At 43.5% G+C, this 21,842-nt stretch overlaps 1 long non-coding RNA gene across 1 annotated transcript in view; it reads left to right on the top strand.

The window, feature by feature from the left end:
* Positions 1-21,273, top strand: part of LOC140104832 (uncharacterized) — a 119,700-nt gene extending 98,427 nt beyond the window's left edge. The window contains exon 3 of the long non-coding RNA XR_011850425.1: positions 21,218-21,273. This is a non-coding gene — a long non-coding RNA (uncharacterized lncRNA). The remainder of the gene's footprint in view (positions 1-21,217) is intronic.
* Positions 21,274-21,842: the final 569 nt, after the last annotated feature.

Below are 21,842 nucleotides of genomic sequence, written 5' to 3'. Positions count from 1 at the left end.
TTGATCTTATACAAAAGGTTCTTAGAAGTGCTGTTTGGGGAGTAGCCTAGAGACAGGGGCTTGGATTGGCGAAAGCTCGCCTGGCAGCGGAACGCCAGCTCCATGCGCATCATGCGCTTCTTGCGCATCTGTTTACATTCCCCTCACCCGCCATATCCCAAACTTATAAGAACGCTACTACACTTAACTTGGTGCAGGCTGGGACCGAGTCTGACCCTGGGGCTGGTCATATACTGCCGACGCAGAGAATTGCGGGGCCTACCTCGGTCCAGGTCTCAAAGGCCTACTATACCTCCTCCCACCCCTCCTCCACCTCCTCCTCCTCCGAATTACCATCCGTGGGCATGGCGCCATCAGTCGGTAGCTCTAGGCACAGCAGCAGTGCCGTCGCTAAGCGACAGCAGGCGGTGCTGAAACTGCTGAGCCTAGGCGATAAAAGGCACACCGCCCAAGAGCTATTACAGGGCATTCCACATCAAAGTTGTTAACTTTGTCGCCACCCTGCTGTGTAATCCCCAAAATATACTTGCAAACTTTTACCATTTAGGGATATTATTTCAGCGCTTCTTGCGCATCTGTTTACATTCCCCTCACCCGGCATATCCTAAACTTATAAGAACGCTACTACACTTGATCTTATACAAAAGGTTCTTAGAAGTGCTGTTTGGGGAGTAGCCTATAGACAGGGGCTTGGATTGGCGAAAGCTCGCCTGGCAGCGGAGCGCCAGCTCCATGCCAAGATCCAACTAACATAGTTTTAACTGCAGCACCTTTAATCTACTACTAGTTCACTGCCTCCATACATCGTCCCCTTATCAAACGAGCTGTGTCAGGCAGAATTTTGGGTTGTTTTCATGGCTTCCATGTTAACTTTGTCGCCACCCTGCTGTGTAATCCACAAAATATACTGGCAAACTTTTATCATGTACCGATATTATTTGAGCGCTTCTTGCTCACCTCCTTTGGTTCCTCTCTGCCACCCATTGGTTTGAAGCCTGAGTCCATTTAGGGTATGTCGCCATGACACTCTCTAGCCTGCTGCCGCTGCCTCTGCATGCCGTCCCCTATAGTGTCAGGGTCAATTATTGGATGTTTTAGATGCTATCTAGCTTCATTCTGTCACTCTGTCATGGCCATGCTGTTGCCCATAATTTTGGCATAATGGTGCAATTATGCAGCCTCAGAGGCATCCATGCATGCTGCCCCTGCTGTTTCCTGTCCATTTCCGTGGTGTTTCCATCCTTTTCTGAGGTTCCCAGGTGTTTGGCCAAGCTTCCCTGTGCAGAGCCTTGGTCCCCTTGAAAAATGCTCGAGTCTCCCATTGACTTCAATGGGGTTCGTTATTCGAGACGAGCACTCGAGCATCGGGAAAAGTTCGTCTCGAATAACGAGTACCCGAGCATTTTAGTGTTCGCTCATCTCTAGTTAGCAAACTTCACAAAGGTTGTTTAGAAACTGCACCCCTCAAAATATTAAAAAATGTCATTTGTGGGAGTTTTCTGTCATATAAGCTTTATAAAGTCACTTCTATTTCAATTGGTCACCCCAGAAATAGGTTCTGATGATTTTAGTAAAAATCTAAAAAATCACAACTAAAGTTATAAATCTCCTAACATCCCCAAAAAAGGAAAGAATGTTTCAAAAATTAGTCAAAGTTAAAGCAGACATATGGAAAATGATAGTTATCAAGATATTTCTGTGATATAACTAGCTTTCCAAAAAGTAGAAAATCTTGAATTTGTTAAACATAGTTTTTTAAAAAATTTTCACCAAATTTCATTTTTTTCATAAATAAATACTAAACATATTGCTTAAATTTGTAAACCAATCTCAAAATCACCTGAATATTTTAAAGGGTCCAAAGTGGTTGTCCAGGATGATGCTCATTAGTAGGGTAGGCCATAAATAAAGAAATAGATCCCCTACTTGCATTGCCTTACGCCTGTAGCTCTTGTTTTTTGTTTTGAAACAAAGGCCACAGCGGTGATGTCTGGTCGATGATATGACCTATTATTGTGATCATATTTTGTATGTCTTTTATACTATGTGGCGGCACACTGCATGTATCTTATTTTATATGGTTGCATGCTGTATGTATTTGATACTGTAACGGTCACACATACAACAGAAGGTACCTGGGAGTACCCAGGAGGAAAGTCTCTATGGGAAGAGTCCAGAGGGAGGAGTCTGTGGACCCTCTGGACCACCACGGGAGATGAATAGAGTACTAGCCGCAACCCGGGACCAGAGTCTAAGTAGCATCCTGGTCTTCACCAGGGCCCGCCGCAAAGCGGGATGGTCTTGCTGCGGCAGGGTGCCTCCAGGTCGTTCCACAGGTGCGACTTAACCTGTGGTGGCAGCCAGGGATGACAGGAATGTAGGACACAGTCCGAACCTGGGATGACAGCAGGAGTGCGGCTTGGAAGGATGAGCTGGAACTCATGGCAGCCAAGCAGGCAGTAGCTGGCCCAGGCGGGCAGGAACAGAGAGGCCCTTGGAGGAGAGTTGGTGGCTTGGAGGCATCTGGGAACGCTGAAATGCGGGAGCCACCAGGAGCGTATGGGAACGCTGGAGACAGGAGACACAGAGGCGTCTGGAATTGCTGGAAGACAGGACACACCCAGAGCATATGGGAACCCTGGAGGCAGGAGACACGGAGGCGTCTGGAAACGCTGGAGGAATGCGGTGGCAATTACTTCAACAGGAACCGCTGTGGGAAGCGAGGTGTGGAAACCTTGGAGGTTCCAATAGAATGCTGAAGATCCGGCCAGGTAGGAAGGGAGGTGCCGGATTATAAGGGCTGAGCGGGATTAGCCAGCGCCAATCAGGAGGACACTTTAAGGCTGAGAGAGATGTGCGGGTGCGCAAGGAGCAGGAGCGCGTGGCCTAGTCAATTGGGAAGCAGGCTTGTGGAGAGAAGTCCGGGCCGGGGACCGCATCGCCACGCCGGGGGACAAGGATTGGGCATCCGTGACAGATACTATATGATGGTATGCTGTATGTATCTTATACTATATGGCGGTATGCTGTATGTATTGTATACTATATGGCGGCATGCTGTATGTATTGTATACTATATGAAGGCACGCTGTATTTATTGTATACTTTATGGCTGCATGCTGTATGTATTTTATACTATATGGTGGCGTGCTGTACACATTTTATATTCTATGGTGGCATATTATATGGTAAGCTTCTCTGCAGTCCCACTGACCTTGTACTTTGCATATAAGGGCAGCCGATGACTGTTTCAATCAACACCATCTTTATTTATTAAAATATTTTATTCTGTTCCCTTATAAAGAATGGTTAGTCCAATATACAAAGAGTAGGCAGGGAGGTGAAAGATCACATGGGCAAACAAGCTCACTAAGGAAAGAAATCTCCATGGAGACATGGAGAAGAGATTACACAGCAGGAGATGGACTGTACAGGGGAGAAGAGCACATGCTGAGAGAGAGATCATAATAGCAGACACTTTGGACAGCCATGGCATGGAAAAAGGGAGCACAAGTAGGAGAGTGTGAAGCTGAAAATGTGCAAACTGGAGAATCCGAGGGGCAGAGAACAGTGAGAGAGGAGAAAAGGGGGAATGGCATCTACAGAGGGCCATGTGCTGCCTACAGAGAGTGGAGATAAGGGGATGTGCTGCCCACAGAGGGCGGGGATAAGGGGGTGTGCTGCCCACAGAGGGCGGAGATAAGGGGATTCGCTGCATACAGAGGGCGGAGATAAGTGGATGTGCTGCCTACAAGGGGATTTGCTGCCTACAAGGGGATGTGCTATAAGGGGATGTGCTGCCTACAGAGGGAAGAGATAAGGGGATGTGCTGCCTACAGAGGGATGAAATAAGGGGATGTGCTGCCTACAGAGGGCGGAGATAAGGGGATTTATACAGTGATTGCTCCCAGCAATCACTATATACAGCTCCCCCAGCAATCACTGTATACAGCTTCCCCAGCAACCACTATATACAGATCCCAGTAATAAATATATACAGCTCCCCAGCAATCACTATATACAGACCCCAGTAATAAATATATACACCCCCCTATAATAACTATATACACTCCCCTATAATAAATATGTACGGTCCCCCTATAATAACTATATAAACTCCCCTATAATAAGTGTATACACCTCCTATAATAACTATATATAGTCCCCCTATAATAACTATATACAATCCCTCTATAATAACTATATACACTCCACTGTAATAAGTGTATACACCCTCTATAATAACTATATATAGTCCCCCTATAATAACTAAATACAGCTCCCCTATAATAAATAACTATATACATTCCCCCTAAGTAAAATAATAAAATTGTACGCACCTTCCATCGTTCCCCCGATGCACGCCGTCCTCATCTTCCCTCCTGGTGTCAGGTGGATATTGGGTTTAAACAATGACGGCAGCGCCCTGCTACAGGCGGCGCCGTGATGTCACACACTAGCACGTCACACTAAACGCCGCCATCTTTGTTTAAACCCGATCGTCTATGGCAGAACAGGGGACTTATTGTTCCCTCGCTCTGCCATAGACTAAAGTCTAAAAAAACTACTGGCAATTCGGAATCGCCCGCATTTGGTGGGGGCCCCCTTATGATCCGGCCCTGATGTAATGCAAATGGCTGCTAGGGCCAGAATTTTTGGAATATTCAGCTACATATAAATAACTGGTATCTGTGTAATTTCTTTTCATACAAAAACAATTCTTCACTCCTAGACTCCCATTGATCCCAATATACTTGGATTGCCATAACTTTTTATTAATTGTTTCCTTTAAGAGAACCTGCTATGCAAATAACCCCACCCAAATTGTATACTGCATTAAAAACTATGATTAAAAAGCATTACCATTATCCCTAAATGGTTTATTTTCCTAGCTCCAATGTTAAAAAAAAAATCAGTTTGTATACTCATATGCAACTCACCTGATGTGAGACCATCCTACTATGTAAGTCCAATGAAGCAAATTCAGTGGTCACTGCGTTGCACTGCCTCCTTGTTCCTGATTGACAGGTCTCACTGCTACAGAACATGCTGCTCTGTTACATCATTGGCCACTTAATGTCATGTGACCAGGGTGATGTCTACCCTATATATGTATTTGATCACATATTTGATGTATTTAGTGATTGCTGGGGGAGCTGTATATAGTGATTGCTGGGGGAGCTATATATAGTGATTGCTGGGGGAGCTGTACATAGTGGTTGCTGGGGGAGCTGTACATAGTGGTTGCTGGGGGAGCTGTATATAGTGGTTGCTGGGGGAGCTGTATATAGTGATTGCTGGGGGGGCTGTATATAGTGATTGGGGGGCTGTATATAGTGGTTACGGGGGGAGCTATATATAGTGGTTGCTGGGGGGCTGTATACAGTGATTGCTGGGAGGCTGTATACAGTGATTGCTGGGAGGCTGTATACAGTGATTGCTGGGAGGCTGTATACAGTGATTGCTAGGAGGCTGTATACAGTGATTGCTGGGAGGCTGTATACAGTGATTGCTGGGGGAGCTGTATACAGTGATTTGCTAGGAGAAGTATATAGCAATTGCTGTTCCCTGTCTGGATTACATTTAATGGGGGCCCCCACCAGATTTTGCACCCATGGGCCCCCACCAACCTTAATCCGGCCCTACTGCCATGTGATCAGATACATACATGGGGTGGAAATGAGTAGATTGGACACGCACCCTCTGATACCAGTTAATACAGGATAAAACTAGCCCCATCTGCAATCTTAGTTGCATTGGATGTGTCCAAGAGGACTTATAGAGAGCTTGGAGATAGCACATTCTGAGAAGTGTAACTGAGAGATTGCGCCTTTATTGCTAATGGAAGTGTAACAGAGAATCATCAGTAAAACAATGTGAGCAAGCTTGGTAGCCACCACCACCTCCTGTATGTTTTTATTGCCCACAATTTAGTCACATCACACTCTCATCATAAGCTTGCCTGAATGTCCGGCCTGATCGCTCAGAGACAGGGACTGAACTGACATGCTGAATTCAGCCCAGTTCCTAAGTGTTCGGGCCAAACATTCAGGCAAGCTTACGATGTGAGTGAGATGTGAGTAAATGACCTAACACTCCCTCGTAGGCAATCGGCCTCACACCATCAAGAGGTAGATATTTCATTACTAGGACCTGCCAGGAGACCTGCCCCCCAAGGGTTCTAGAAATCTCCCTTTTCCAATTGCAACACCAGTGGCCACAAGAACAAGAGACAACTGTTAGGCCCATGTAAGATAAATATATATTTTCAGCATAAAGATGCATTAGTAAATTTGTTTTACTTTACACCACATATTAAGCATATATTTGCGTTGCATTGTTTTCTATAATTTCAAGGATAATTTCTACAGTAAGGCTATGAAAATGGAATATAAGTAACACAGCCTGTTACTATCTGTGTGATGTGTGCTCCCTTTGGCGTAGGAGAGACCCAATAATAGCATGCATGGCAGTAGTGAATTTTGTGTTCCTATTTCCCAGGAGAATCCTTGTAGAGCTTTTATGATGCTACATTATAGAGAACCAGTGCATTATTTGCTGCCCATATTTTCTTGTTTTTCCTTTTTTTTTGTTGCTAAAGTTAAGAACCAATTCCACGATGGAAGAAAGAATTACAGCTTCCCTCCACTCTGCAATGACATTCTTGACAAAACAAAAATAAGATTATCTTGTCACACACTGCGAAGCGCCTAAGATACTGTATACATTGGCAAAGTCTATTGCTTTATTAATGATATTTTATGACCCTTAAGGCTATTTCACACAAGACAGCTCTACAGCAGACTTTCCCATCAGGCAAAATCATCAGCTTTTCTGTTGTTATTTGAATTCTGCCACCCATAAGAATTCCTAATATAAGGTATTTTTGTTGGTTTACTCCCTCTGTAATCACATAGGCATGTGGATTTTGTTTTTTTTTTATCTACTCCTCCAGTTGTACACTTGACAATCCTTATCTATGTGTGACCCATGTACTCGCACACGTCTCCAACTTGTAGGGGGCACCAGCCATGGGCACATAGTTTTGTTTGCCTTCTTTGAATTTGTATATATGTCCCAACATGCCCACCTGTCCCTATGTCCCAGGGTTGTTTCAGGCACAAGGACCTGGTGACGGGTTGGCTTGCCCCTGTAAACATGCTTGTAAACATGTAAACTCACTGCTGATAACCCTGAACACACCATCCTCACCATAAACCAATGTTTATTACTATTTGTTTTGGTTTTATATATTTCTTTTACACATAATTCCACTCAATTTCATCATATTTACTTTTTCTCATCACATTCATATATTTTTTTACTGAATGAGGCACACTTGTAAGATCGTGGCCATGGACAGGCAGGAGGGCGAGACAGGCAGCACAGGATCAGAGTCAATAACAGAACCGGACCACTACGGGTATTCGGAATACAAGCACAGGGCATCAGACACAGCTTTCTCTAAGGCTGCATGGCTCAAAGATCTGGTGGGGTATGCAGGGAGAGGCTGGGTTATAAGGGATTCTAGGAATGGGCAATCAACAGTGCACTGACCCTTTAAATCTTCGGGATCCGGCGCGCATCCCTCTCTCCCTGGGCGTTCTCGCCACATCCTGAAGATTTAAAGTGCCAGCGCACCGTTGATTGGCCACGACCGCCAGAGCAGGAATGGGGAAAGGTGAGTGAAGCAGCGGGCGCGCTGGAACACGGAGAGGGGCACGGGGAGCACCCGTGACACTGTGTAAGTTATGGTAAACTATTGTGTACCCCTTTCTTACTTTGTCAATTGATATTCATTTAGAGTGAATTCCCGTGTCTACACTGCTCCTTGGCAGGGCCGGGGTCTGACAGACGCCACACCGATGCACTATGTCCGGCTCTAGCCCTGCAAGCGGTTTGCTAATGATCCCCTATGCAATTAGTATAGCAGGTGGTATTACATCCTCACATCTCTTGTGCCCACTTGGAGAGGGCCGATCCTTTCATTGTGGAGCAGAACTGCAGGTATGTGGATGTCTAGCAATTAGGGAGTGAATACACAGAGGTATGTGCCATTGGTTAAAATTTCCATTTAAACATGGAATAGTCATAAAGCACCACCACTTGAGGAGGGCTCGGTTCATAGAAACACATGTTGTGGTGGATGCTGTTTGACACCTCAAATTATGTCATATTGGGGGTGTAAAGGCTGTGTAGACTAGAAGGTCACATGGGATGTATGGATTACGCGGCTTGTCCGTGTAGTTGGTCTTCGTGTGCATTATCTAATTTTTCTGTGTGCCGATTGTGCGGTTTATCCGTGTATTTGGGTGCACATTATCTAATTTTTCTGGTGCACGTTATCTTATTTTTCTGTGTACAATGTCTCAGACCTACACCGTATTGGAGGCATACAACATGCTGGAAAGTCCAAGGACAGAACGGCACTTACTTTTCTCAATCCCCGATTCCTTTATTCAAGCGTTAAAACATCAGACATCTGAGGACGCCGGGGTCCACAAGGTAACAGCCTGTTTCGCGTGTATAGCGCTTTGTCAAACCTCCTCATCATGTCCAGGACTCCACCCTTATAAAAGCCAAGGGGGAGGTGCTTGTATCATGGCGAGCAGTAAAAGTTACATTCATTAGTGCACAATACAAAAAAACCTATTCGTAGAAAATTACTGGTTAGCATTTGATTGCAAAAATTACAATGTCCACATCTAAAGTTGCCTTTTGGGGTACATGTATCTAGGCATGTTCCCGTAGGTGTACTGAAGCGGCTATCAACCAATAGACTTCTAAGGGTTTTACTTCTTCTAAAGGCTATTATTGGTTTTTGAACCGCTAGTTCTTTTAAGTGTGGATCCTGTTTAAGAATACCCCAGTTTCTGTTTATGGAAGAGCGGATCTCCGCTTCAAAAGTATTATACTTGAAGGAAAAAACAAAGCGATCCTGTTTTTTGGTGATATTTCTACTTCTCACTTACTGCTAACCAGTGATTTTCTACGAATAGGTGGTATTACACATAAAGTACATGATTTCATAAACTGTAGATCGTCATTTGTTGTAATTTTTTGCCCGTGCAAACGTTTTATATTGGTAAAACCATACGTAACCTTTTGTAACTCTATTGCGACCCTAAAAGGTTCCCCAACATTGATTCAGCATGTCATTGCATCCCATGGTGGTAATGCACGTTCTTTGAAATTTGCAGGAATTATACATGTGAGGAATAACCCAAAGGGAGAGGACCGTCAGAGGGAATTGCTAAGAGAAGAAGCAAGATGGATTATTAAGACGGGGGCTATGGGTCCGAGTGGACTTAATGATAAAAATGACTTGAGCGTATTTCTGTGAAAATTATGTCTGATGCATACTTACTAATTGCACTGTAGTTTACATTGTTGTTAGTAATAGAAAGGTGGATGTTAGGAATTCACGGTAAAAGAAAGTTTTATTTTAAAAAAAATATATATTTTTTTTTTTGTATTGTGCACTAATGAATGTAACTTTTACTGCTCGCCATGGTACAGGCACCTCCCCCTTGGCTTTTATACGGGTGGAGTCCTGGACATGATAAGGAGGTTTGACAAAGAGCTATACGCGCGAAGCAGGCTGATACCTTGGAGACCCCAGCGTCCTCAGATGTCTGATGTTTTAACGCTTGAATAAAGGAATCGTGATTTGAGAAAAGTGAGTGCCATTTTGTTCTTGGACTTTCCACTACTGGCTTCTATTCTATTGGGAACAGAGCAGCACAATAGATCCCATTACATCAGCGATTGGAGAAGGTACCGTCCTGTGCTATTGGGGAGAGTTCACACTGTGTTCACAGTATGGAGAGACTTGGGTAGTGCCTGTTCTTCTGCATCTTTCTATATTTGAATTATACAACATGCTGGCCTCTGACACTAAATCAGCTAGTAGGGATGATGTCCCCTTTTACCTGTTCTATTCCTCATCTTCCAGTGACCTGGAAGAACCCCGAAGAAGGAGCCATAGGGTTCATGCGGGAGAAGTGCCTGGGACTTCCACTGACCCCACATGGGTGACCCCAGATAATTATGCCCCTCGGGTTACAGACTTTATGGAACGCTGGAATTAAATTTGATAAAGCAGGGCTCAGAGCTGTGGACTTAAAGTATTTTTTTGATGAGGAGCTATTGAATTTAATTGTACTCCAGACAAATCTCTATGCTGCACAGCATATTACCCAAAACCCCACTTCATTTTATGCACAACCCCACAGGTGGACCCCTGAGATGGAGAAGTATTGGGGCATAATACATTTTATGGGGCTAGTAAAGAAGCCATCAATCAGGGACTACTGGAGCAAAGACATTCTGTATGAAACCTCGATGTTCCACATGACGATGAGCAGTGCACTTTGAAGCCATCCATAAGTTTTTCTATTAAACCACAACACACAGTGCCCACCCAGAGACACAGGGAGGACCCCGGTTATGATCGTTTGACTAAGGTCAGGCCCATACTAGCCAATTTTAGTGGTAAGTTTGCCCAGGCATATTCCCAGGGCCGCATCTGCCATGAAGCAAGATGAGAATCTCGCCTGAGGCGGCAGATGTCAGAGCCCTAAGGGGGGTGGCAGCAAACGGGTGAATCACTGTTCGCCTTGTCATACTGTTGTAAGTGTTGCTGCTGAGTCCTCAGAAGTGCTGCCAGAATCCCAATGGCGACACCGCACTTACTGTTAGTGCCCATCCACACTTTTGGTCAGCTGCGGATGTGATGTGAAATGGGAGCAGAGAGGAACTGTGCAGTGTGTACTGGAGCAGAACCCTAAAGAGAGGATTGGAGAGGAGTTGTAAAGAAAGGAGCAGTGAAATGAGGGCGAAAGAGGTGCGGAGCAGAGAGGAGTGAGAAAGAACGGAGAAGAGAGGAGCAGAGGGAGGCTGCACAGAGAGGACTGGAGACGAGCTGTGTGGAGAGGAGCCCTGCAGATAGGACCAGAGAGAAGCGATACAGAGAGGACAGGAGAGGAGCAAGTCATAAGTGTGATCAGTCCATCTATCTGAGGGCCTCAGGCAAGTATCTGGGCCAGTACACCAACAAGTCAGCTGTGAAGCCCTGTTGCTCTAAGGGTGAACAAAGTAGGCATCGTCACTGGGCCAGACATAGGCCATGCTGATTTGTTAACCTTAAAACGCTAGGACATCACCAGTGGCGACTGGCAGATCCGGGCCCATGAAAAGGTATAGAGCAAACTCTTTTAAAAAAGTCTCACACATAGCCTTTCCCCAACCCATGAGGAACATTGTGCCTCAGTTCCAGAGACCAAGTTCCAGAGTGACTGGAGCTCTATGACCCTCACTAGTGTTGCAGTGATGTGCAGGGTCCTATCTCCTGCTCACTGTCTCCTCTCATTGCCGCCACTACATGTGGGGGAGGGGTGCATAGAACTTGGTCTGGTACTCTGTGGACAGGTGTGCACCTGGAGACCTGTGACACCACTGAGCAGAGGTTAGAAGCTGTCACTGATGACCATAAATTACAAGACCCTTAAATATACACAGAGCCCAGCTACACGCCTTGCTGATAAACCTTGAAGCTCAGTTCTTCTGAATGGCTGTAATTTATCAGAATTTAAATCCTTTTTGCAGCTTTCTGCCCATCTGACATTACCTATAGCAAGTTAGCAAGTTGATCATTAACATTAGAGATGGGCGAATTTGTTAAAATTCGTTTCGTCCCGATTCGCCAAATTTTTCGAAAAAATTTGATTCGAATCAAAACGAATCACGTTAAAAAACAGGCATTTCCTGGCTGGTGAGAGCCTGTACGGTGTTATAGAACATTGTGCCATGCTTAAATATCCATAGGGAGCGTGGTTTGGTCTTCAAACAATGCTGTGTTTTAGTATGACACGCACATGACAGCCGCGACTCTAAGAATCGCTGCACTCTTCACTTCCATGTGCACTTACATAGGCCAACTTCCCCAAATAAGCGAAGCGGGAATGCAGCCTGACAAGATAACGTCTGTGCCAGCTCAAAAGGACCGAGGTGAGGGCCAAGATCCCACTATAACATCAAAGAGTGCACTCTTTTTACACTGACATCAGATGATTCCATAGATTACGACAGAACCTGTTCTGTTAAATGCGGATACATGTGGAAAGCCCCCCAAAAGAGTGCAGAGGATATCGGCAGTAATTTTGCATTGACGTCACTGATCATTTTGCCCTTCTTTTCACGCGTCAGTGTCCTCTTTCAATAGGTCAATAATCCATCGGTATTGCTAAAGCCAAAAACAAACAGGAGTTGATCCAGAATAGAGATGAGCAGCAAATGGGATACTTTCATGTCCTCTGTGTTCTGTATCCACTCCTGCTTTTGGCTATCAATCCTGAAGCTTTTCATTCTTCTGACAGATGAAATGAAGGGGAAAACCAAACATAGTGGCAATGTCATAGAGTGATGGAGGGTGAAAACAGCATTAGGGAAATCACAGGGTGTTCCAGGGAGACAGCGGTCAGTTGGCAGCAGCATGAGTAGGCTGCAAAGTGGCAAATGACAAATTATGGAGGTGGCGGAAACATGGTAGGCCACAAAGTGGCACAATGATAAGAGTGTGGAGGTGGTGGCAGCAGAAGCAGCAGCAGGAGCCCACAGGTGGCAGCAACATGGTGGCAGCAACAGGGATAGCCACAGAGTGGCACAATGATATAGTGTGTTGGTGGCATCAGCAGCAGGATCCCACAGGTGGCAGCAACATGGTGGCAGTAACAGGGAAAGCCGCAGAGTGGCACAATGATATAGTGTGTCAGTGGCATCAGAAGCAGCAAGAGGGCAGAGTGGCACAATGATATAGTGTGTTGGTGGCATCAAAAGCAGCAGGAGCCCGCAGAGTGGCACAATGATATAGTGTGAAGGCGGCATCAGAACCAGCAGCAGCAGGAGCCCGCAGAATGGCACAATGATATAGTGTGAAGGTGGCATCAGAAGCAGCAGGAGCTTGCAGAGTGGCACCATGATATAGTGTGGAGGTGGCAGACAATTCCAATCCCTGGTAAAGATGTAAGGAGGCAGATGGTGCAACTAGCAGCAGATATGTTGCAAAAAAGGTATGGCAATGTGCGTTATACAGATAACCCACAACTGACAGCTCACTGCTTCAGATGCATGAATGTCAAACAGATTTCTTCCTATTCGATTTTGTCACTAAATAGAACTGCTATTTGGGGTATATAGAACCCCCTTAGAGAACAGCGAGGGATTGCAGCAAGAATCGCACAGTACAATAGCAGCAGCTGGACGCTACAACATGAAGTGTGAAGTGCTGAGATAGAAAATGGCTGGTTTTATAGGGCTGTGTGACATCACATAAGCCTGCTGGTCGCTGATTGGCTTACAGGTCTACAGATCTGGGTTCCTTTCTCCTACCCAGAGTTCTCTGCCCCATGTAATATGTTGTTCTCGCGCCCATTTAGCAGAAACATGAGGGGGAAAAAAACCAACTTCGTTCCCGCGAATCAGCATAAACTTCGGCTTCGTGACGAATCGAATTTTTTCTGAAATTCTAACCGAAGTTAGAATCATTAGAATCGATTCACCCATCTCTAATTAATATGTACAGGGATACCCCATGGTTATCAAAGGTGACTGCAAACCTCAGTGGGTGGTGCTTAGCCCAATCACATATGTTTCCATTCAAACGCATGTGATCAGTTACTGTTTATCTAGCATTTTTCAATGTGGCATTATAATGTAAGTGACTTGTTTTAAGGTGCACAGTTTTGAGATGTGCTGCCCAGAGCTGAAGACGTCTCCTGTTGAATCTTGCAGCGATAAGTCACAGCCAGAGAAGTCATCAAAGTTCCATAACTGATGGAGAAGAATTGTCATCTCTCAGGAGCCCCTAAGAGGAAAATCAAGACCGATAAAAGCTAGAAGGTTGGGGCAACAACTGATTTATTCAGTGAGTGATGTCTGTATCTCCTTGGAATGCAGTACATTTTAGAATAGAATAAAACTTGACTTATTTCTTCGCTTTAGCCACCGTATGGTTAAATAGTTCTATTACCTTTGGGATGAAGGAGTTGTGGAACCTTGTGGTACGGCAACACACCTGGCAGTAGCAATGAAGTGTGTCGTGTAGTAGGTGGGTGCCGTTTTTTGCAATGACGTCAAATTTCCTAAGGCATCTGGTTTGCCAGACTTCCTCTAGTGGACACAGCGGGGCAGATTTACTTACCTGGTCCCTTCGCGATCCAGCAGCGCATTCTCTGTGGTGGATTGGGGTTTTTCGGCGATTCACTAAGGCAGTTCCTTCGACGTCCATCAATATATATATATATTGATGTGCACCTATATTTAAGTTACTTATATTCTTATATATAGTGTGGGTGTAGCGTGTGTGGGTGTATGTGTGTGTGTGTGTGTGTGTGTGTGTATATATATAATATATATATATATATATTATATTAGTGCTGGGATTATATGCTTGTTATGCATATATTGGAGCACATTTACTCACAGGGTAACCGGAGTTCACAGTGCATTGTCCATTTATAATGCAGCGTGCGGAGATTCACTAAGATTGTGCGCCTGAAATCATGAATGTGTCGCTTCCCCGTTCAGGTCGGAGTTTACCATCTTTTTTTGTGGTGCATTTTAAACATAGGGCTTGCGACACAATTTAAAGGTTAATTACAACGCTCAGTAATTTGCACCACATGGAAGCCAGCGCAGCTGTGGCATAAATAGGGTCGCGTGTGCCATAATCCCAACGTACACTCTTTTAAAATATCTGTGCAAGCCGTGGACTTCACTGCTTACTTACTTACTGGCTGCAGCAATTGACTTGGTTTAATCCGTGGTTAAAATCCAAAAGATCTTTATTCAAAAAGTATCAAAAAGTTAAAAGATCAAATTCATCAGGATGAGGTTGCTTGTATTTCATCATGATGAATTTTGTCTTTTAACTTTTCGATAGCCTAATTAAGATTTTTGGGATTTTAACCATGGATTAAACCAAATCACTTGCTTCAGCCAGTGCCAAAAGCTCCTCTTCTAATTGAGTTATACACAAGTCTGGCTGTATATGCTATCTACTGGGGTGTCTGGCTGTATGTACAATCTATGGGGGATATTTGACTGTATATAACATCTATGGGGGATATCTTGGCTGTATATAGTTTCTATAGGTGGTAAACAAAAAAAGCCACGGACGGGCACCTCGTGGAGAAGTCCCACAAGGAAGCTTAGCTTGAATAATGGACGTTCTTTATTTAATAAAAATGCACATAACCAACACAAGAAGATATTGGTTGACACGTTTTGGCTTAGCGTCTTCGTCAACCGATGTCTTCTCGTTTAGGTAATGTGCATTTTTATTAAATAAAGAGTTGGGTTGGGTTCAACTCAAATGGTAGCTTTTTTAGAGAAGCGCCAGGCAGCAGTCTTTCTGGTGAACAAAACAGGTGTCCTTATTTTGGACATAAGTATAACAGGCAAAAGGGCTTGCTCCAGCCGGCAAAACAAAACGCATAGTCCATATGATAAATCTCAGTCCATGTTATCAAGCAAAGTTCACATTCACAGGCACAGTACCATACTTCACCCTCCTGGGTTAGGAGCACTTTTCCAGTCCTCAGACTTCCCCACACAGCAAGCCCAGCTCTGGTTCTGCTATCCATTGTGTTCCACTCAGCTACACAAACAGGTAGGGATCCACCCCATCTTCACCTGACACAGGTGGCTTTACACATAGGGCTGTAAGCACTGGCCTGGGACGTGGAAGAAGCCATCCCACCCAGCACTGTGGCTGCTCCAGAAAAAACTCGCCCCGGATCAGCTGCATTCCTGCTATGCTAAAATAACAAAAGTGTGTCAGTGGCCGAACGCCGCTGACACCAGCAATACTGGTTTTTACTTCACCGAGGCCAGGCACCACGGTGACACGTATATACCATCCACCACAACACCTTGTCCCTTTCTGCAACTGTTAGGGGTTTCTGTCAGTATATACCATCTATATGAGGGTCTGGTTGTATATACTATCTTTAGGAGGCTGTATATAATTAAAATAATGGGGATATTTATATAGGGGCTGAATTTTAATGGGGGTTGTATATGGAGTACTGTATATAATTTTATTTAGGAGCATGTATATGAGGTCCGTATATAATAAATTGTGGGTGCTGTACATACTATTCGAGGGACTATATTAAGGAAGTTTCATGTGGTAATTGTTTGTTCAGTCGTGTTGAGAGGAAAATATTTATTTAGGAACACAGTCCATTATACTATAACTGACTGCACATCATTCAGATAGCACTATATACTTCTTATGTGTTATATCGATGTGCAGGCCAGAGGGGAACTATTTTTGAATTTCAAGAGGTGGTTATTAAGCATTTTCTTTCTGGAAGCAAGGCCACAACACATATTGCACCAGAGCAGCACTTCTCAGGAGAAGTTCCATAAACTGCAAAGTAGGGGAAGACACAAAAAAGGTGCAAGGTGTGCTCCAAAAAAGGCATTTGGAAGGACACCATTTATTATTGTGAGACATGCCTAGAAAAGCCAGGACTATGTATGAAAGATTGCTTCCATATTTATCATACATTTCTGGACCTTTAGATTTAGATTTTACCCTGATGCACTCTCCACAGCTTATACATCATTCTGCATTCCGCACCTTCTCTTCTAAGCCCTGCCGTGTGCCCACCCTGTAGATTATTGCCACATATGGGGTATTGCCATACGCAGGAGAACCTGCATCATGATTTTGGGGTCTTTGTCTCCCGTGGCAGGAGCTGGGCACAATATGACATAATGGATATTTTTTACTATGCACTATCCATTATGCATTTTATTTGGGCTCCACCTGTGAAGCTAAAATGCTAACTATACCCCTAGATTAATTCATGGAAGGGTGTAGTTTCCAAAATAGGGTCAGTTCTCAGGGGTTTCTACTGTACTGGTCTCTATTGGCATCTACAAATGCTTCATGATCCCAAAAAAAAAAAATATGTAAAATGTCTGTGCTCCAAATGTCAGTTATTCCCTTTTGACCCCTGCCGTGTCTCCATCCTGCAGAATATTGCCACATATGGGATATTGCCAAACCCGGAATAAGCTGCAGAAAGATTTTTGGGGTGTTTGTCCCCAGTAGCATGAGTTGGACAGATTTCATTAGTCACTTCAATGGCACATTTGAGAAAACAATGCAATTTCTATGTTGCCACATTCAATTTGTATTACATTAGGTGTTAAAATGCTCATACAACCCTAGATATTCTTTGAAGGGTGCCCGTTCCTAAAATGGGGTCACTCATCAGGGGTTTCTATTCTACTGGTACCTCAGGGGCACCCCAACAGCAGTCTAGTTAAACCTGAGCTCCAAAAGCTAACCTACTGAGCCCTGCCGTGTGCCTATGCTGTAGTTTATTGCCACATATAGGGTATTTCCCTAACTGGGATCACCCGCAAAATGATTTTTGACGTGTTTGTCCCCAGAGGCATGAGTTGGGAAAAATAAACATCATGGCATATTTGAGAAAAAAAATCTTTTTTACTCTGCTCCATTCATTTTGTAGTACATTTTGGCCAGCATCTCAGGGGTTAAAATGCTCACTACAACATGAGATAAATTAATTGAGGGTTTATAGTTTGCAAAATGGTGTCACTTCTTGGGGGATTTCTATTGTACTGGTACCCAGGGGTTTTGCTAACACGACATGGCACTCCAAAACCAAACCTGTGAAAACTTGCTTGTTCCCTTCTGACCCCTGCTGTGTGCCCAACCTGTGGATTGTTGTCTCTTATGGGGTATTTCTGTACCTGGGACAACCCGCAGAATTATATTTGGGGCACTTGTCACTCACTGGTATGAGTTGAGCTAAATTTATTTAGCACTAAAATAGCACTTTTGAGAAAAATTACATTTTGACCAGCATGTTGGGGGTTAAAACGCTCATCTTAACCCCAGATAAATTCCTTGAGAGGTGTAGTTTCCAAAATGGTGTCACTTCTTGGGGGTTTCTATTGTACTGGTACCTCTAGGGCTCTGTGAACATAGCATGGCACTCCAAATGCAAACTCTTGAAAATGGAGCTCAAAAAGCAAAATTTAGCTCCTTTCATTCTCGGCCCTGCTGTGTACCCAGTCTGTTCATATCATGACAACCCGCAGTAAGATATTTGGGGTGTTTGTATGTAGTGACATGAGTTGGGCACAATATATTTGGTTATGTTATTTGTATTACATTTTGACCTGCATGTTGGGGGTTAAAATGCTCACCACAACACCAGATAGATTCCTTGAGAGGTGACGTTTCCAAAATGGTGTCATGTTTAGGGGTTTTCTATTGTACTGGTACTTTATGGGCTCATCAAGTACGCTGTGGCACCACAAAACATTTGTAGACAAATTGGCCTGCCAAAACCTCATAGCATTAACAATTAATTTTGTGATATATATTTACCTCACATTACTTCTGAATGTGTACATATACACAAAATTTAAAATACCGTATATACTCGAGTATAAGCCGACCCGAGTATAAGCTGAGACCCCTAATTTTACCACCAAAGGGTCCATTCACATGCGGTATGCCCGCCGTGCGCGCATACCGCCGTGTGCTGGAGAGGAGGAGGAGGTGACCCCTCCTCCCTCCATAGAGAATAGCGGCGCACGGCCGCACACACGCCAAAAGATAGAGCATGCAGAGTATCTGCGCCTCGTCGCTATTGCCTTCTATGGGGACGTACATGTGGCTGCAAATTTGCGGCCACATGTACGTCCCCGCAGACGGCCATGTGAATGTGCCCAAAAACTGGGAAACCGTAAAAATCATTTTACTTGTGGGGGTATATAATCTATAAGCCTAAGTCTATGTCACTCAGTCTCCCAGTCTGTCTCTCTGTCACTCAATCTTCCTGTCTGTCTCTCTGTACCTGACTGTCTCTATCCCTATTCATCTTACCTCACACATAAGCTGTATTATACTCATTGCCTATAGTAACCAATGAAAGCTCAGAGCTGGTATTAATAATCTGTGGCAAAATAGAAGATGAGTTGTGATTGGTTGCTTATAGCCACAGCCATATGATGGTTATTATATTACTACACATCTTACTTCACACCTAAGATTGTGTTCACACGTTGCGCTTTGTTTGCATTTACGCATACGTTTTCAAACGCATCACAACATCTGAGAAGAGATCTGCTAATTGCTGTCAACATTGTGTTTACATCGCCTTAACATTTGCGCTTTGTAAACACAGTGTTGACGACAATGTAATTAGACAAATCTCCTCTTCACAGCTGTTGTGACGCATTTGAAAATGCATACGTTAACACAAACAAAACACGTGTGAACGTAGCCTAAGCTATATCATACTCATTGCCTATAGTAACCTATCAAAGCTCAGAGCTCATATTAATTACCTGTGGTAAAATAGAAGCTCAGTTGTGATTGGTTGCCACAGCAGACAATGGCTTTTAGTATCTAGTGGTTATCATATAACCTTATATTACCTCACATATTACTTCACATCTTACCTCACACCTAAGCTGTATTATATTTATTGAATATAGTAACCAAGCTCAGTGCTCATATTAATGAACTGTGGTAGAATTTTTTTTTTGGTGTTCACCGTATAGCCTAATAATTATGTTATCTTTATTCTATGGGTCGATACGATTACAAGGATACCATACTTGAATATTTTTTCTTATGTTTTACTAAATTTGCCAAATAAAACCCTAATGTGGGTAAAAATCTATCATTTTTGAATTGCCATCTTCTGAATGGCATAACATTTTTAGCTATTTTGGTTGATGGCTTATTTTTTGCGGGACATGTTTTCGTTTGCAACAGTATCACAGGCACCATCTTAGAGGCGCTGCCATAGGAACGATCGGCGCCAGCCCCCCCCCCCACCCCACCCGAAGACGGTGCAATTGTGTCACAAATTACAATTATAATCTGATTTGTATTACCAGATATTCCAGTGATTCTGTAGCACTGGGTTTTGGTCCATGATCTCTACTTGAGAGAACAGATACTATACCTGAGAAACAACGGCTGTCTTTTAAGCAAAGTAGAAAATTAAAAAAATAAGCACACAATTTCCAGTTTCTTTGCTGCACAATACATGAGGTGTAGATGTAATCAAGTTAACATTAAAAAGGGTCTCCCTTTACACAGTGGGGGGAAATCATTATCATACCTACACCAGATTTCAGGCAGATTTGCACCAAAAAAAGTGTAAAACCTCTGCCAACACGTTTATCAAGGCTTTTAGGCCAATTTTTGGCACTTTTCCGTCTTGACAAATGGGTGTGGTCTCTGGAAAATAGGTGTTGCATTGGAAAAGGGACATGGCTGGTGGGAAATAGTCTGGGGGCTATAAGATTTGTATGGTGGGGCACACCGTTTAGACCACCTAAAGGCAGATCTAAAATAGAACTTGAAAGTCTTAAACTGCACCAGAATTCCTCATCGTAATGATGAATCTGGTGCAGCACTAGACAAGTGTTGTCGAATTCTGCACGGTCGGACTAATGAATTCCCCTAGTGCAGTGATGGCGAACCTTTTGGAGACAGAGTGCCCAAACTACAACCAAAATCCACTTATTTTCCCATGAAGTGCCAACGTGGCATTTTAAGCAGTAACTTTATTGCTACCTGTTCTTCCACATCTTTCAATTGCATCACCCCCCTGAGGCAACCAATACAGTTGAAAGGAGGAGGGCAAATTCAGACTCTTGTAGCTTCTCTCCAGGGTCTCTCTGTAGAGGAAAAATGGTTGGTCCAGCAGTATGACCTCCAAAGATATTGCAGTTCTGTCAACACTTTCTCACTTTTCCCACAGTTCCTAACAGCCAATGAAGTGTTGCTTTAAAATAGAGCAGCATCTCTTAAGTTGCCCGGGACTTGGTGGATTTGGTCCTATTTGGTGAACTCTGTCCTGAGGTGATGGTCTGAGTGCCCACAGAAATGGCTCCGAGTGCTACCTCTGGCACCCGTGCCATAGGTTCGCCACCACTGCCCTAGTGTGTCAACACAAAATCTCACGGGACAAATTGACATTTCTCTTCTCTCTAGATTCCAATGTTTAAAACAAAAGGAGACGTTTAGGATTTTTAAATTTCAATGTTTAACACCTTTGGGTCTGAATGAAAGTTTGGAAGGTGTGTTGTGATTTCTATATGGTTTTTTAATATTCTTTTTTCAATATCATTTCAATTTATTTTACAGGTTATATGTTTACCTACCTGAAGCAGTTCCTTCCAGTCAGTAAAGGTAATTGTTGTAATTGTTGTTATTTATGCTTATAAACCTAGTTATATAATCCTAATACTTATAACAGTTGTCTTATATGTCCCTTTTTATTTGATTTTAGTTTAAAAGACATGTGTCTAACTTTCTATGAAACATATTTAATCTGACAAAAGGCAGTGACCCGCACGTGTCATTGGCACCTTATACGACAATAATCTTTTCTGAGTTGTTAGATTTTTGTTTAGAGAAGAATTCCCCTGCTTTTTTCTATTTTACAATAAATTGTCACAGTGCCAGCAATTCTTCTTTTTTTACTGGACCTATTATCCAGATGGCAACCACAACAGTAAGGAATAGTTTATGAAAAACCTAATTTCCCATCAGTCTAAATTTGCTGAATTATTCAGTATGTGCACCTTCAGTTATCTTAAATGACTGCATTTTCCACTTACATTAACAAATGTTCATCATCTTCTGTCCCAATAGGCTCGTAGTAGCCACATATGTAGCACAGTCTGAATAGGAAAATAGATTGACACAAACTCACAAATCTAGCATTGCAATCTCACACATATGGGTAAACACATGCTTTTAGAGATGA

The sequence above is a fragment of the Engystomops pustulosus genome, chromosome 10 (genome assembly GCF_040894005.1).
Source record: "Engystomops pustulosus chromosome 10, aEngPut4.maternal, whole genome shotgun sequence".
In the NCBI taxonomy this organism is placed as follows: domain Eukaryota; kingdom Metazoa; phylum Chordata; class Amphibia; order Anura; family Leptodactylidae; genus Engystomops; species Engystomops pustulosus.
Note: the sequence above shows the minus strand (reverse complement) of the source record. Positions and strands in the feature narration are given on the sequence as shown.